Here is a 16397-nt window from a genome sequence, read left to right as displayed (position 1 = left end):
GAAGACAGACCCAGAAAGCTCTTGGGAAACAAGAAGCAAGTATTATATCTTATTCTGCTGTGTCTTAGTTACGTTTAATTGTCAGTGGCATTCTAAAGTTGCAGTTTTGCTGACATCTTTTGGTGCTGAGATTGTACCATGTTTGTTTTTTTCTACAACATGAGTGTGTGTAGATTTTTTTTGTATATAATCAAAAAACACCATGGCAGCTAAGAACTTTAGTATGTAGTATGCAAATTGGATATACTTGGAATTTGGACATATAAGATCTCAATGTAAAGGCTCAGTAAAGGCTGGAGCTGTAGAGTCTGATTTGTGATGACAGATCTCTTGCTGCTCTTACAACCCCACTTAACACCTGCTGCTATACCTGGAAATTATGCGTGGTGGTTCTAGTATTACTGTTACTTGTAATCACTATCTTAACTGTCATTACTATTATTACTACTATTGTATTACTGATATCAATTTAGATTTTTATATAGAATCTGCATCACACTATGTTCTCCTGTCCCTATTCTCTACCCCCTTTATGCCAGATCATTCTGGTTTTCTTTGTCCATAGTTTCTGCCTCCACGAATGTCTTCTCAAAAATAAACAGACCTCACTGGATGACCTAATGTAAAGTGGGTAAACCAACCCTTTAAAAACAAGAAAGACAAATTTGACTTATTGCTGTGATTAAGAATTAAATCATCCAAACCATGTAGTGTATGTAGTTTGTTTTTCTTTTTACTTTTTTTTAATAACAAAGCATATGACAGTAATAACAAAACATGAAAAGCACATAAGAAACATATAAATCCAAGAAAACCACTTCAAACACTAACATAGGGTAATATGTACCGTGTACAAGAATGAAGGCTAGCGTTCTGAGTGACAAATTTCACAGAGCTTCACCTCCCTGCTGGGTGGCAGTACTAGGGAGAGTAGAAAATGTACTGTTTCTTTTAGCTCATGTAAAACTAGTTTGTGCCAGTTACTAGCTGGTTGGTGTGATACAGTAAAAAGTCTGAAAAAAAAGTCTCTTTCCCCAGATACTCTCACACCCCACACAGTGTAGCTGGAAGCTGGCAACAATGTTAAAGAAAGAAACCTGGAGGCCACATTCTACTAATATGATGTTAACACTGCTGGAGATATTAAGAATGATAAGGGAGGTGTTTCACAAGGTAACTAAATCTCGGAAATGTCACTAATGATACAATATCTGAGCAGTATCTTCTGCATACATGGTGACCTCAATACTATCAGTTTGGTTTGCCAAATGTTTATGAGTGGTTTGATCCAGAGGCACCATCTTCGTCATCAGGTGGACAGGCGACAAAATCAGCCAACATGGAGGCCATGGTTTCATCATCCAGCTGAGGGACAGACAGAGACACACTGCTCAAACAATCTGTGAAGGTTTGGGGGCTGTTTCATCAAAAATAAGCATACATACATACATGCATCAAATTAAAGCTGAGGCTTGACATTCTAATTTAGGATCCATTATTATACTATCCATTATCATCTTTCAAATTAAATGCACTGTTGCCTTTTTCCTTTCATTTTTTGCATGTTTGCATACTTTCAGCTGCAAAACTGAAAACCATCCTTATATTACCTATTGTCAGTATTAATACCCTGTGCTATAAGTGCTTCACTCTGTGTGTCTTCCCAATTTTACATGTGCTAAAATTGTTTCCTGGCATCTGTGAGAGAAGTCCGAATAAACTAGTGATGTGAACACGTAAAGTGTGATTCTGAAAAGCCTCTTGTCCCTTAAATGAAAGATCAGTGGGATACAAATGTGAGAACAAGTGAATCAGATTAGCCACAAATGTTTACCTTTTTCTTCTCAGTGTTTTGTCCTGCCTCCTCTTCCTCCCTCTTCCTCTTCACTCCTTTCCCCTCCTCTCCATCACTCTCTCCCCCTCCTTCTCCCTTTGTCTCCTGCTGCTCTGCTACCACTTTGTCTCTTTTCTCAGCATTTGTCTCCTCCTGTTCTTTAGTATTCAGACCCGCTGAGGTTTCAGGATCTGCAGCTGCTGAGTCTCCTTCTTGAGCAGCTGCTAGCTGTCCCTCCTGATGACTGCTTGGCTGGTTATCACTCACACTGGCTTCCTGTACTGGTTCAGCCCTCAAATCCTGTTGAGTTGAAGACAATCTGCTTTAGGTGGGGGTCAGTTTCCTTGTAACAACACCAGCTTCATTTATCAACTATTGGTGGAACAAAAACATGGCTAATAGAGGAGTGCACAGGAAAACTCAGCACCCTGTTATATACAAAGACATTCCTGGCTTCCAGGGAACTAATCACACTGAACAGTTTCTGAGAGAAATTCAGAAACCAGAAAATCTGTCTACAATTCTATTATGTACAATTATGTTATGAAGAACATCCTAAAAAGATTGCACAGTTTTCTTAAAAATGTGATTGATACAGCTCGATTTACATTCAAACTGAAAAAATATGTATATCCTTAATGCCTTACAAATGTCTTAAATACATTTTCCTCCTCATTAAAAAGTGACTGTGGAATATTTTGAAACCCTTGTTGTTTATATCCAGGTTTCCATTGTCTAGCAGTCTTCCTCCTGACATCTCTATTTCTTGGCATGTTAGAACCATTTGTCATCAGTGAAACAGCAGCATCAGCAGCAGTCTTGTCCATGCTAGTAGAAAGCGACATTAAAAAAAAGGGGGAGCAGCACTAGGCGACAGTGGAGAGAAAACACTTCCTTTAAGAGGCAGAAACCTCGAGCAGAACCGGAGGGTGGGCGGCCATCTGCCTTGACCGGAAGTAAACCATCTCTATCGTTGCTTCTACAGAGGCAATCTGTTTGATTCAGCAGTGAGAAGCAGAAAGTGGTGGAAACAGGAATGCGGAGAGAGGAATGAGGAATGATGGAATTCTGCCATACTGGATACCCAAAAAGTCACTAACCTGAGTGGTTTACAAAGCAGCACCAACATTCATTTTGTTGCTAACCTGACCTCCTCTCTATAGTAATGTGCTTGTGTGACAAAAGTGCCACTTTCTTAAAACAATACTGTGAAAAATCAACATTATTTCTTTGAAGCCCATCATGGATACCAGTGTCCTCAATTGTTCTGACCCTCTGCTGTTTCCATTCCCTCTTACCATCCTTGGTTCTGTTTTCCTTTCCTTTCCTTTCTTCCATTCTTTTACCTTTCCTTGTCAAATCCCCTCCACATTTTCAATCACTTTTTACTTCTTACCTGAGAAACTATTGGTGACAGGTCTACTCTTCCTACAATTTTACTAATTTCAGCTAGAACAAAACTCAAACCTCAACTCCTTTTAGTACATTTTAACAGTACTAGCTATGTTGCAGCAATGAAAACACTGGTCCCATCTACTCAGAGAAATTTCTGAAAACAGAACAAAAAAAAACGGATTCTTACTTTTCCTCTGAAAAAGAATCAAAGTCAGTATAATGCTGATTTCAGGTGGACAGCTGTTACTCTTAATGCTTCGATACCATTATCTAGTGCCCAGAAAGTCCAGAATAATCTGAAAACACTAAAAGGTCTAGCTAGCTGGAAATCTCTGCACCATGAAATGAGTGTGTTCTTGGATTATGTGTATGTCATTTTACTTGATCTCTCACCTGAGACACATATCGGTGTCTCTCTGTGGCTCTGCATGACTTTTTGGGTTCATCTTTATATAGCAAGAATGTGGGTCATATAGCTCTGGGTATTTTCATATTTCAACATTGAGTCTCTCTCCATCCACTGAGATTGTAACTGCTACAGAGCTACAAAAGAAGACATGTTGTCATTACAGACAAAAGAAGCAGTGGAAATATGGTGGCCAGGATGTTCCAGTATAGAGAGTGAATGCTGCTTTAAGTGTGCTGATGCTGGGAGAACAGGACAATGATGAATCCCTACACAGTGACATACATCAACCTGTGCTGCTGTGCAGCTAACATAGAAAACAACTGGTATGGGAGTTTTGACACGTGTCACATGTACAGGGATATCTGTGTTGCCCTTAAGATTAAGACTAAATCTAAAAATAGCTGGTTCTTAGTTTATTTTCATCCTTTCACACTGTTCTGTATCTCAGAGTACTTTAACACTATGATGTCATGGGTGTCCTTGAGAGGTGAGATTTTAAAACTGTGGTAACTACCTGTTGATTCTGATTGGTTGTGCCATCTTCTGAGGGGGCTGTCAGCTCAAGCTCACTGGATCCTTGCTCCCATAAGTTCGCCTCCTCCTGCACCACTCCTCCTCCGGCTCCCTCTCCCTCCTGCTCTGTCTCCTCCCTCTCCTCCAATGCCCCTCCGGTGACACACAGTATCTGTGGCATGGTGGGGTCGTCCATCCTTTCGCTTTCATCCTCCTGTCCCTCACCTGCCCGCGCCTCCTCCAAGACTCCAATGCTCTCCACTCCTGCACTTCAGCCTGTCCTCTCCAAACAGCACTCTGTTGGTCTGAATCTCTTCTATCCCTCCTTCTTCATCTCCCTCCACACTGAATCCAGCAATCCCTCCTTCATCCACTGCTGCTTTGGAGCACCTTCCCCTCCTCTATCCCCACCTCCCCTGCCTTGTCCTCTGCTCTTCTCCAGAGAGGTATGTCCCCATCTTCCTCCTCCTCATCCTCCTCCAGCTCTTCCCCTCTTCTTCATCGTAATCCTCATACTCCTCTCCATCATAAACTCCTCCTCAGCAAAATCGCTCACTTCCTCCTCCTCGTCCTCCTCATCCATCCCTTCCTCTTCCTCCTCCAGCTCCTCTTCATCCTCCATGTCCTCCTCCTCTTCCTCCTCCTCCTCGTCGGTGCTGTTGATGTTGATGACAGCGGAATCTTCGTTGCTGGCAGGTGTTGGTTGGTGCTGGTGGAGGTGCCGTCCCTGCTGACTCAGCTGATTCTGCAGCTGGTGCATTTGGGAGTGGTAGACCCATGGGACCAGGCTGGCCAGGTGCGGAGGGCTTGCATCAGCATCTGCTGAAGCTGGGGTCTGCCAGACATCGAGTCTCCCAAGACTCCAGGTGGAGCTGTGAGTGTGCTGGAGTTCAAAGGTGGAACCAGGGAAACTACTGGAGGTGCTGGAAGGAGGGAAGGAATTGGATGGGGGTGGTGGAAGTGGTGAGGAGGGGGGAGGAAGTGGTGAGGTTGTTCGAAAGCGAGACATTATCTATAGTGGTTGGTGCTGTTGTGGTGGGCACCATTGTGACACACTCCCCTCCTGGAAGTGTGACTGTAGTGCCCCCTGGTACAGAAGAGACCATGTTTTGGGAGTTTGCTGCTACTGCTGTGTCATCTTGCTGGTTCTCCATGTTGAGCATCCCCGGAGGAACAATGACCACGCTGTCATCTGAGTCACTGGCCAGAGAGATCTCCACATCTTCTGCTTCCTCTTTCTCATAGCGGACAAACACAGGTCTCTGCCCCTCTGGAGGGCCAAGTCCAGCCTGGTCCGGCAGGTGGTGTGTGTGGGGGGACAGGATCATGTCTCCTGTGGTGGGGGCCTGACCTGGCAGCCCTGGGACCAGGGAGAGGTGGTTTTCCAAAGAGCCCAGCAGGGAAGTGGGGGCAAGGCTAAGGGAGTGGCGGGTGGGGAAGGGAGGAGCAGGGGCTGTGCCTCCTAAAAGGGTTGGCAAAGTGAGTCCAGACGTAGGTCCCTGGGAGGATGGGAGGACTGGAACAGCAGGGGTGGGTTTCAGGGTGAGGGGTGGTAAGGGGAGGGTGATGGAGGGAGTGCGGGGGTGGAGGAGGGAATTACATATGGTCAGAGCCTCCACACAGAATGTAGAGACCTATGGGAGGAAGGAGAAGGCATGAGTCATTAGAACCTGTGAAACAACAGTACCAACAGTAAAACAGTATGTGCACGTGAAAAAATTGTACATGACACATTTTTTGATGGTTTGCTTCATCTGAACCTCTGGTACCCTTTTCCACCAAAGCAGTTCGAAGGCCAGTTTGGAGCATGTGCCTAATTGCGAACCAGTTCTTTCTGTTTCAGCAGCCAAAGAACTGGCACTCAGCCAGGAAAAGTAGTGGCACCAGTACTTTTCTGGTCTAGAACCAAGAACTGCTTATGTCAGGAGGTGGGGCAAAGCTATTGACCAACCAGACTAACGAAATGGAAATGGAAATGACGATCACATGGGACCACGATTGTTACTCGCCAAAAACATTTTACTTTCTTGTGTGTGCCCTCTGTTACATGTTGTAAAATCGTGTCTTATAGTATTGGAATAGTATTAGAGTATAGAATGTTTAGTATTATAGTATCATAAACGGCTGTGCAGTGCTTTGGTTTCTAATTGACCCTCAAATTCATGGAACTGTTACTCAAATCAGCTAACACATTTCTACTACTCAGCAGTCTCCCTCCTGCATTCTTTCCTCTCTCCCTAGGAGCAGTCACCTTGAGGTTGCGGTCAGTCCGTCCATTGCTGAGGATGGATACTGCACAGGTCAGAGGTGGAGGCCAACAGGGCGATGGGACCAGGACCAGAGCCAGCAATAACCTGAAAAGCCACACAAACAATACATTGATGGAAACAGTCCCCATTTTTCTTATTCTTGTTTCAGCATATACTGCCAAATTAAACATTATCTAATGCACATTTGGTGTGCAGTGAAATTAAATACTGCCACGTGGATGTTTAACTCCACCAACCAGTCCAGCTGCAAGACAAAATGTGTTGTGCAGTCCCAGTGACCTTTGACCACCAAAATCGAATCATTTCATCCTTGAGTCCAAGTGAAGAACTAAAGAAATTCCCTCAAGGCTACTGGCTACTGAAATGGACAACCCAAAAATATAATGACTTCAGCCTGGTGTGGAGGCATAAAAAGTTGAATTCCCACACAGTCAGCAGTGAGTTAATTATTAACTACTGATCATGGAGTTTTTCAGGAACAAATAGTGGAATGGGGTAGACTAAACAATACTCAATCCAAATGATGATGTATTTCTGAAATTTTAATTTGTCCAAAAACCTGATCCTTATATTGGCAGTGTGTAACAAGAGCTACGATTCATCCACCATAGAAACAGTCAGCACTTAAACTTCACTGATTAATTCATAAGTTAATAAGTGTAATAATTCAATCATATAGCATATTTCATAAACAAAATGCTTGCCATTAAAAGTAATAACTAGATTAAAAAAAGAAAAGAATCTTATGAATTGCATTTGTAAATCTATGTGTTATTATGCTTTTAACAGACGTAGTACCTGTATAGCTCCCGTCGGGTAACAGCACTGCTGTACTGCCCACTACCACCCCCTGCAGGTTCACATGCTGTGTTACTGCTGGACTGTTGCTGCTGCAGACGTACACTCAGTGGCAGCACCACGTCGTGGAGGCGCTGTGAGAAAATCAACACAGAGCAGAAACCCACAGACTGACTGACTGCTCTGGAAAAAGACAAAGATGTGTCTGTTCTACAACAGAGCAAGTGGCTGTGATGGAGACAGAGGGGAGAACCATCCATGTCATCATCTTGTCTAACAACACTATGTCAGTTACTACAGCAGGTGACTGAACTCTGCTTAGTAGTAGTAGTTTGTTTAGTAGTTACAGTTAAGTCTGGTTTCTTTGATTTAAATGAGTGTTTTGAAATAAATTACCATGCAATGACAATGTAACACTGACATTTACCTTATGTATGTCATCCTTAAGCAGTGTACCACTTGTCAGTATGATTTGTCTCAGTGCTGTGAAGAAGAAAACATTGGTGCGATTATGCCAGATTTACAAGAGACCAATTACAAAACATGTATTCAGGCTGAGGCAGTGTCTAACCTCTGAGGGCTGAAAGGCAAGTGTCCTGATTGGCCAAAATGTCTCCTTTCCTCTGATGTGATGGCCCGCCTGCATCCGCTATGACCAAGGGCTTTGTCCTTCGAGGGCCTGGTTTCCCTCCAGGAACCACATCAATTGACAGACCGGCCCGGAGCTGGAGAAAAGGACACACAAACACACAAAGACAAAAGAGAGAGTTACAGACAGAGGTACTGAATACATTCAAACTAACTACATGTAACTTAAACTCACCTTGACAGATTCCGCCCCTGGTGTAATGTCACCAAGCAAGTGGCTAAAAAGAAGCTCTGAATGGCCTGGGCTTCCTTGAAGAATGCCTGAAGAGGCTCCAGCCACCTTGACCCAGAGCTCTAGGGTTCTGTACACGGCTACCCGCACTGAGCTACAGAATGAAGGAAGACACAAGAAACACAAGAAACATAGGCTTCAGCCACCTACTTACAGTCTGAAATGACGCTTTAGCTCAAATTGTCCTCAATCTCCCAGACTGTCCCAAAACTAATGTCCCTCCTTCCCATACCATGTTGGCTGCCCAGCTTTATGTATTTTTGCTTAATACCATTTACATTATAAGACTGAGAAAATGAAGGTCTTCTTCCATGCCTTGACTCTATTAAGACACTTGATCACCTTGTTACCTAATAGCTAATAGACAGAGATTTCATCTCATTCAATTGTCTTAAAATGAGGTGTGGTCAGGCACTTTGTTGGCACATTGCTATCTTGAGGCAACCGGAAACTGATTGTGATTGAAGTGATTGACCAACAAAAACCTTGGAGCAGTGTTTCACTGTAAGTGCACCTTGTCAGGATAGGAATATGGGCCTACATAGGCACGTGTACAACATGTGTAATCCGCTTGTTACACACACAGGAAACAGAAATAAACACTAGCATCTCGTTATGATCCTGGACCCACAATGAGCTGAAATTATGATGGAAGTGGAGAGGAAATGGTAAGGAAATGGAGCTGGGAAATGCAAAGTTATCATGACTCATTGAGCCACAATCTCCAGAATTATCCTTTAAGAGAGTGCCAAATGAGGTTCAGTTAAAAGATCAAAAAAATCTCATCAAAACAGAGAGACTCTGTTGTGAAATTTTGTTGTAAATGTCCCTGTTGTGGGACTTAAAAGGATTATCTTATCTTAAAAGTGAAAAAACAAAACAATGTCCTTATAAGATGTAATACCCAATTAACTAATTAGCTATGTGCTTTTTTGTTGTCTGTCATTCGCTAATAGTTTCAGAACAACAGAAAATGTATCTGATTGAGTGAATCCAATTCAAATTAAAGGTGGGATGCTGAAATGCAACAGCATGTTCATTTGCTACTTTCAGATGAAACTTGGCCAAAAATGCTGGACTCTCCCATGTCTACTGCAGCATGGGAGAGGGGGTCTGATACACCACATTTGTAAGTCTATCTGGTTGCTCATACAAAATACTGGTGTGGCAGACAAAAGTGTTGGGAGTTTTGGTGTCTGTAATCTGGGTACTGGTTACTGGTTTATACTTGGAACCACTAGCAGTTGGTTTGTACAAGTAAAACAAAAGGACCAGGTGTGGAAGCCCTGCTCTTACCTGTAGGCCCTCTGCTGTCCCACACTGTCTTCATGTAGAGGCGTCCAGGCAGACAGGGTTTGAGAAAACAGCCTCTGTAGCACGACAGTGTATTGAACCATGCCACAACGTACACTGTAATACACACACACAGGTAGACATAGTGCTGGCAACCCACAAACACCAATGCCATATAAACACTGTAATTTTTGTACATGCTGGTATCTTCAGAATGACTCATCTACTGTATATGATATACATATGTGTGATTTCAAAAAACAAAATAACATAACTAAGATCTGATAAAATGTCAACAAAAACAATGTTATCAGAGTCAGGCCCTGTGAGAGAGAGTGTGTGTGTGTGTGTGTGTGAACTCACGCTGTGATAAGAGCTGATAGGACCTCTAGTGTGTTGGTGTGTATGATGGGCAGGACCAGCATCCTCACACTTCCATCTCCTGTTAAATTCTGATACACAGAGAGCCAAATATGGATTATGACCAATGTAATTTGTTTGGCATGCATTTATAAAAATGTATGCAACCACAGTGGCTGGTGCCACATCACCTGTCTTCATTAATAATTGTTCTGAGAGAGTGTGTGTGTGTGCACTCACTATGCTCTTAGAGCTCACAGCGAGAGCTCGGCAAACCATGTTGAGTGTTGGCCTGACAGGCAGACGAACAGCTGAGGCTGGATCAACCCTAATGGACAGAGATAAGAGCAGAGTCAGGACCTGTAATCCTGGAACAGTCATTTCCACAAACCTTTACTTCTCTTTGGTTTTGGTCTGTGTTGCTCATAAGGCCTAGAGTACAGTCAGTACTGTCACTGAAACCTCAGTTGCTGTAAAATTAACTCTTCACAAAGATAATGCTACAATGCTACAATTATCAATGTTCATTCTGATTTATTCTGGTTAGGCTCAATGCATTTCTCTACGTAACACTGCAAAACATGATGCTACCACCCCATAGCATACTACAGGAAGGGTACCCAAAGACCACAACCTGGTTTTCCTGGTTTGTGGAAATTACAATAGGCCATCCTGAGTCACTGAAGTTTGACCTGGCAAACTCCAGGGAAGTTATCTTTTTCTCAGGAACATCTTCTCCCCTCCTATCAGGAGCTGATAGGTTTTGTTATTTTACAAATAAAGCCCATTTTACAGATGGTGGTACAAGGTGGCCTTTGTCTCTGTTAAAATAGCTTTACTGGGACCCAGAGATTGGGTCCAATAAGAACTGCTGACAATGAGGCCAGAGTTAACTGGACATTATTTGTGGAAGATACTGTATGTTGCTATTAAATTTTTCAGATGCAGTTTTCAGAGATGTGAACATGACAAATGACATTACATTACAATGAAGAGGAGCCAAAATTCAAGATACCAGAAAACTTTAGCATTTCAAAATGTGTGTGTGTTGTACCTGAGTGTGTGTTTGAGTGCCAGGCAGACAGCTGTGTATCTGTTCTGGAGCTGCAGCAGCAACAGGGGATCTGATTGGTCGAGATGAGGAAAGGCCAGCTCCACACCTGGACCTTCATATTGCACTGTTCCATCTGTCACAACAAACAGCAATCAGCTCTCAGTAAACAAAGTGTTACGACATGGTATCTCAAACAAGCAAAAAGCAAAAAGGTTTTCTCTGTGTGGTCTAGTGACTGATTTACTTAATAGCAGATATTTGTATGTCATCTACTAACTTACATATGGCAAGTGTGTAAATGAGCAGTTGTATTTCCAGCATAAACATTGCCTTTGTAGTCACAGAGACTGCTCTGTATGACAAAAGGATGTGCAACACTAAAAGCAACTGTCAACAGGTAAACCCTATTATTGTAAATCAATAAATACTGCAGGCACAACAGCATCTGGTTTCACAGGGCTTCACTGAGACATGTAGTAGGTTGTAGTTTTTAAGTTTAAAACATAATTAGATTTTCAAGAGGTATAAATTGACTGTTCAACAGTTACTCTCAATCATCTATAACAAATATTAGATTATTAGTTCCTTGAGATTTGTGTTTTTCAAATCAGAACTAAAGGGGCACTCCACCATTTTACACATCAAGGTTAGTGTACAGGACATGCTTTGGTCATGGTAGGTTATACTCAGCTTGTGAAAAACAGCTTTACATAGTCTCTCTGACTCTCAGGGAGGAACGGCGGTGAGACAGACACAGCTGATACTGTATGGGATCTGGGATTTGTCTCTCCCTCTTGCCTCAGCCAGGTAATACAGCTGTCTCTGCTGTGACTGTTGCTTCAAATTAAAAGCTCTATGTAGAGTTGTGTGATTGCAACTTCATAATATTGCAGTGGTGACAATAAATTTCCAGCAGTGGGCCACTGCCACAAAATACAGCAGAAGCACTGCAGACATAAAGTTGGCATCTTGGTCACAGCTCAGTTATGAAATCCTACCAGACAGCTGACACTGTCAGCCAGTTTAACTCGCCACAACACAGGTAGTTTCTGCTTTTTCTGTGCACGACAGGCATGCTGCTCTCTTCAGACAGGCAGAGCTGAGCGTATCAGAGAAGGCCAACAAAAACATGTCAAACTTCCCTGGCTCATATTGTCTGGTGTCACTCTGCCCTTCGTCGCCGTCTCTACTTCTATCACAGTTAGTTCTGTCATGCTCTATTTTAAGACAAAACTCAGTTGTAAAGTTTACAGTTTGTTGCACTGTTGCTCCTGTGGTGCTCTGTGTGTAAACTGCTAAAAAAGTATAACAACTTGTCAACTGGTATTCTGTGAGTAGAATCAAAATAAATTGATTTAAATTATAAGGTTGGCCCTCACTATTCACAAGACACATCCCCTCCATAAAAAAACGGATATTTGTGATGGTTTGCTGATTATGCCACACTAGACAATTAAAATTTCAACAGAGTAAACTAGGTGAAATCTGACAGGACTTGCTACCTGAGTGGTGTTCTATGTTCTATGTCTGTTTTGTTATTATTTAGCAAATAACCACAAACAAGTTTAAAAGTTTAAAAAAGTTCAGAACAGATATGAATTTAACCCTGGTTTTACAGAGAAATTCAAGCATCACTGAAAAAGAGTGTACCTGTTTCGGAACCCTGGTAGATCTGAGCCAGCAGGCAATTGGCTGAAGCCAGTAAGCAGTGAATCTGATTGGTCCAGCCCTCAGCTCTGCCAGCACCCACCCCTCTGTCCAACAGGCCCCCCAGACAGGGCAAGCGACCATAACACTGACAAGCCATCTGACAGAAGAACAGTGACACAGGGACAGAGAAATGAAAAATATCTGAAATCCTGCAGAAAAGAAACAGTTCAAAAAGTATGGGAGAAATCAAACACAGTAACTGATCTGTAAGGTAAGAGTACAAAGATAAAAAGTACATCTATATTGATCAATACATATTATGAAAGAGTGAGAATTACAAACCTCCTGTGTTTTCTTGTTTGTACTGTCCATTTTGGAGAGGAAATAGGCTCCCAGTTTGTCCTTAAAAAATACAGACAGCTCAGGCTTTTCAGTTCTTTTCTCAAATGACCAAAGTGAAATACATATGATAAAGTTCATGGTAAAACTTCACTCTAGTCTTCTTTGTCTCCTGTGTATCTTACCCGTAGAGATCCACAGGCTCTGGGGTAGTAGGTCATACAGGCTATCATCCCCTCCATGGCTGACAACTCACACTGAGATCACAGAAAGAAAGGGGGAAAGAGAGGAAAGAGGGCTCATCTGTTTAGTATAAGGGCTGCAAAACCTCAGTGTCAATTATTCTCTTTATTACTTTTCAATTAATTGGTTAATCAGTAATTTGTCAGACACACATTCTATCATAATTTCCCACACCCCAAGAGGACACCTGATCGTGAACAGTCTAACAAAACAGACATAATAATAAGAGACCAGCAGCTTGTGTGAGAAATGACTATTTATTATTATTATTATTATTATTCCTTCATTATAATAACAATAGGCACTTGAGTTGCTTTATGTCCTGCCATGATTTCCATTTCCTGAAGACCTCATATATATATACACAATATTAGTAGTTTGTCATCAAGAATGTAAACAGAAGTTTAATAAAAATCAGATATACCTCATTAATATATAAATGTATGCAGCAAGGCACACAAAATGTAATCCATATTGATTGAGACAGATGTATAATGCTAAAACAATGAATATGATCTTTGTTTTTTATGATTCATCTTAAAATAAATTCTCAGCATTTACACACACATAAATGTATGAGGTCCAAACAACTACAGTTTATCAGTTTAAAGATGCTTTACAAACCTTTGACCTCCTGTATGGTCTTATCTCTACTCTTGAGATTGCTTTAAGTTATATTTTTAATGTTCAGTCATGACTATGTGGTCCCTGCTACCATCAGTTTTCCACTAAATTCCACTGCCCTGTTCACTCACCTCTGTCTTGAGACCCAGCAGAGACGTCAGGATGCCCAGGATGGAGTTGAGGCCAACTTCCCTGGCCAGCTCCGGTAGCTGGGATGAGTACTGTAGCAAATCCTTCAGAATGTTCACCGCTAGCTGGATGGTCTGAACTGGAGCCTGAGACTAAAGGAGAACATCCAAAGACACACAGGAGAGGAAACAGAAAAAAGGAAACTGGGCTGTGTAAACTGTAAGGTTTTTAACTTTTAACTGGTCATGAATCATGGACGAAGCAGACTGACAGCTCTGGACATCACAGAAAAGAGTGCATTTGTGTCTGCATTTATGTGCACACGTCGTACCTGTATGACCTGCTGCAGGGAACGTAACCAGGAAAGGCAGTGTTGTTCGAACAGATCACTGGAGCTGTCTTTAACCAGTATGGAGAGGAGGCAGAGCCCCTCAAACCTGCCCACACACACACACACACACACACACACACACACACACACACACACACACACACAAGAGGTATAGAGAATTTCTCATTCCCAGTGTTTGTCACAGTTTGTCAGAGTTATTAATATCTGGTCAAATTCATAATCTTTTTGACTTATTCTTTGGACAGATTTTCCAGTTTTAGACTGTATTGCTACCTGTGTTTAGACAACATATAACATTTGAAACTGTGGCTCCTTTTCTGATTTTTTTTTTTTGGTGTGCGTGTGAAAAGGTATTTACATGCGTCCTACATGAGTCCTCTCCTAGTTTTGATTGTACAGTGGCAAGAAAAAAAATATGTGAATGCTTTGGAATTATCTCCATTTATGTATAAACTTGTCTTAAAATATGGCCACATCTTCAGCTGAATTACATTTACAAACAAACACAATCTATATTAACTAATAACATACAAACCATTGTATTGCTCTTGTTCATGTTGAACACACCATTTAAATATTCACAGTGTAGGTTGGAACTAGAATTACCACCTTGTCCTTGTGTGTCGGCTCCAAACAGTTCAGGAGCATCTAATTAGACCAAGGCTGTTACTGGCACAGAGACATGAAACCTTATGAACACCACAGTTAATGATATCAACAAAGGCTAACTAGAGTCAGGGGTTAGCTAAACTTGGAGTCCAATCACAAGATTGGAGTTTTAGGTTAGAGTTACTTCAACTTATGAACTGAATTATCGCTTCATAGTCAAGTCCAGCTGCAGCTAATTAGTGAGTGAATTAATGAACCAAATTCTTCATCCTTGAGTCTAAATGAATGTTTGTGCCAGATGTAATGATGTCCCCTCTGGGCATTCCTGACATATTGTCTTAACAACAATGTTCAATCAGAGACCTTGACCTCTGACCACCAAAATCTATTCAGTTCATCTTTGAGTCCAAGCAAATGTTTTTGCCACATTTGAAGAAATTCCCTCAAGGCATTAGTGAGATACTGCATTTACAAGAAGGGGATGGATAAAGGGACCACCCAAAAACATAATGCCACACCTCACAAAAAATAAATCTTCTATCAAGAATTGTTGATTTGCATTGAGCCTGGACAGGTCTTTCTCATGGAGGGGAAGATGAATCCTCAAGTTTATCAAGGCATCTTACAAGATAATGTTAGGGTGGCTGTCCATCAGCTGAAGCTCAGTAAACGTTTGATAATGCAACAGAACAATTACCCTAAACATTCAAGTAAATCTACTACAGAATGATTGCAGTCAAAAATGAACATTTTTTAAAAAAATCACATTTAGAAGGGATCCAGCCAAAGCCCAGACCTTAACCCAATAGAGATGATGTGGAACGAACAGAGCAGTTCACACCAGACATCTAAGAAGATGGCTTAGGTGCAGTAATTCTTTTTCTTGCGAATGTATTTGGCCTCGTGAAATTTAATAATTTAATTAAAATCATTTGACATCACACCTTCGTCTCTCACACCATGTTACATATGCTCCTTTCAGTGTGTTTCAGAGAACATTACTCGCCATACTCAACGCTGAGAATAACGCATATTTACTGCGGAAATGAACGAAACATTAACAAACAAAAGAACAAATCAAAACAAGGAGAAAAAAACAGAAACGAAACGATTACATTATTTCAGCGTTACAAAGAGTATCATATGCTCTGTGATAACTGGAATTATGACAGCTGATGTCAAACATTTTTTCTCACCTGGTCTTGCTCGAGCCCAGTTTGGCATTGCTGAATCCCACCAGACCCCCGGCGGCGCTCGCGCCCTGCGGAGATAAATAAAAGTATTACCTATCAATGCAGTCAAACATATTAAATAGCCCCAGCAGCCCTTCAGCATCTGTAACACACAGTTCTACTATAACTCCAGAGACCAGCTCAGTAAACAACAAAGCCTGTAGCAGCTGCTGTACAGCGACAGCAGGCTAACAACTAACTAGCCTCCAAGGTGACGTGTTTCTCTGGGTCGGGCTCTACCTGTGTTGGGAACACGCCATGTTCTCTGTAGTTGGCCAACAAAGCAGGTAAATACTCTGGACGGTGTTCTTTCAGAACCGACACCAAGCCCTCTGTCAGTCGCATAGCAGATGGGCCATGCAGCCAAGCCGATGTAGCCATCTTGCCTCACCGCCAAACGAACGTCACCACTG

General features: G+C 42.0%; 1 pseudogene; it reads right to left on the bottom strand.

Moving 5' to 3' along the window:
• Positions 1-708: 708 nt before the first annotated feature.
• Positions 709-16397, bottom strand: LOC108895235 (proline-, glutamic acid- and leucine-rich protein 1-like; annotated as a pseudogene).

This window comes from Lates calcarifer, linkage group LG14 (assembly GCF_001640805.2).
Source record: "Lates calcarifer isolate ASB-BC8 linkage group LG14, TLL_Latcal_v3, whole genome shotgun sequence".
Classification (NCBI taxonomy): Eukaryota; Metazoa; Chordata; class Actinopteri; family Centropomidae; genus Lates; species Lates calcarifer.
The sequence above is the reverse complement of the archived record's forward strand: the minus strand, read 5'-3'. Positions and strand labels throughout refer to the sequence as shown.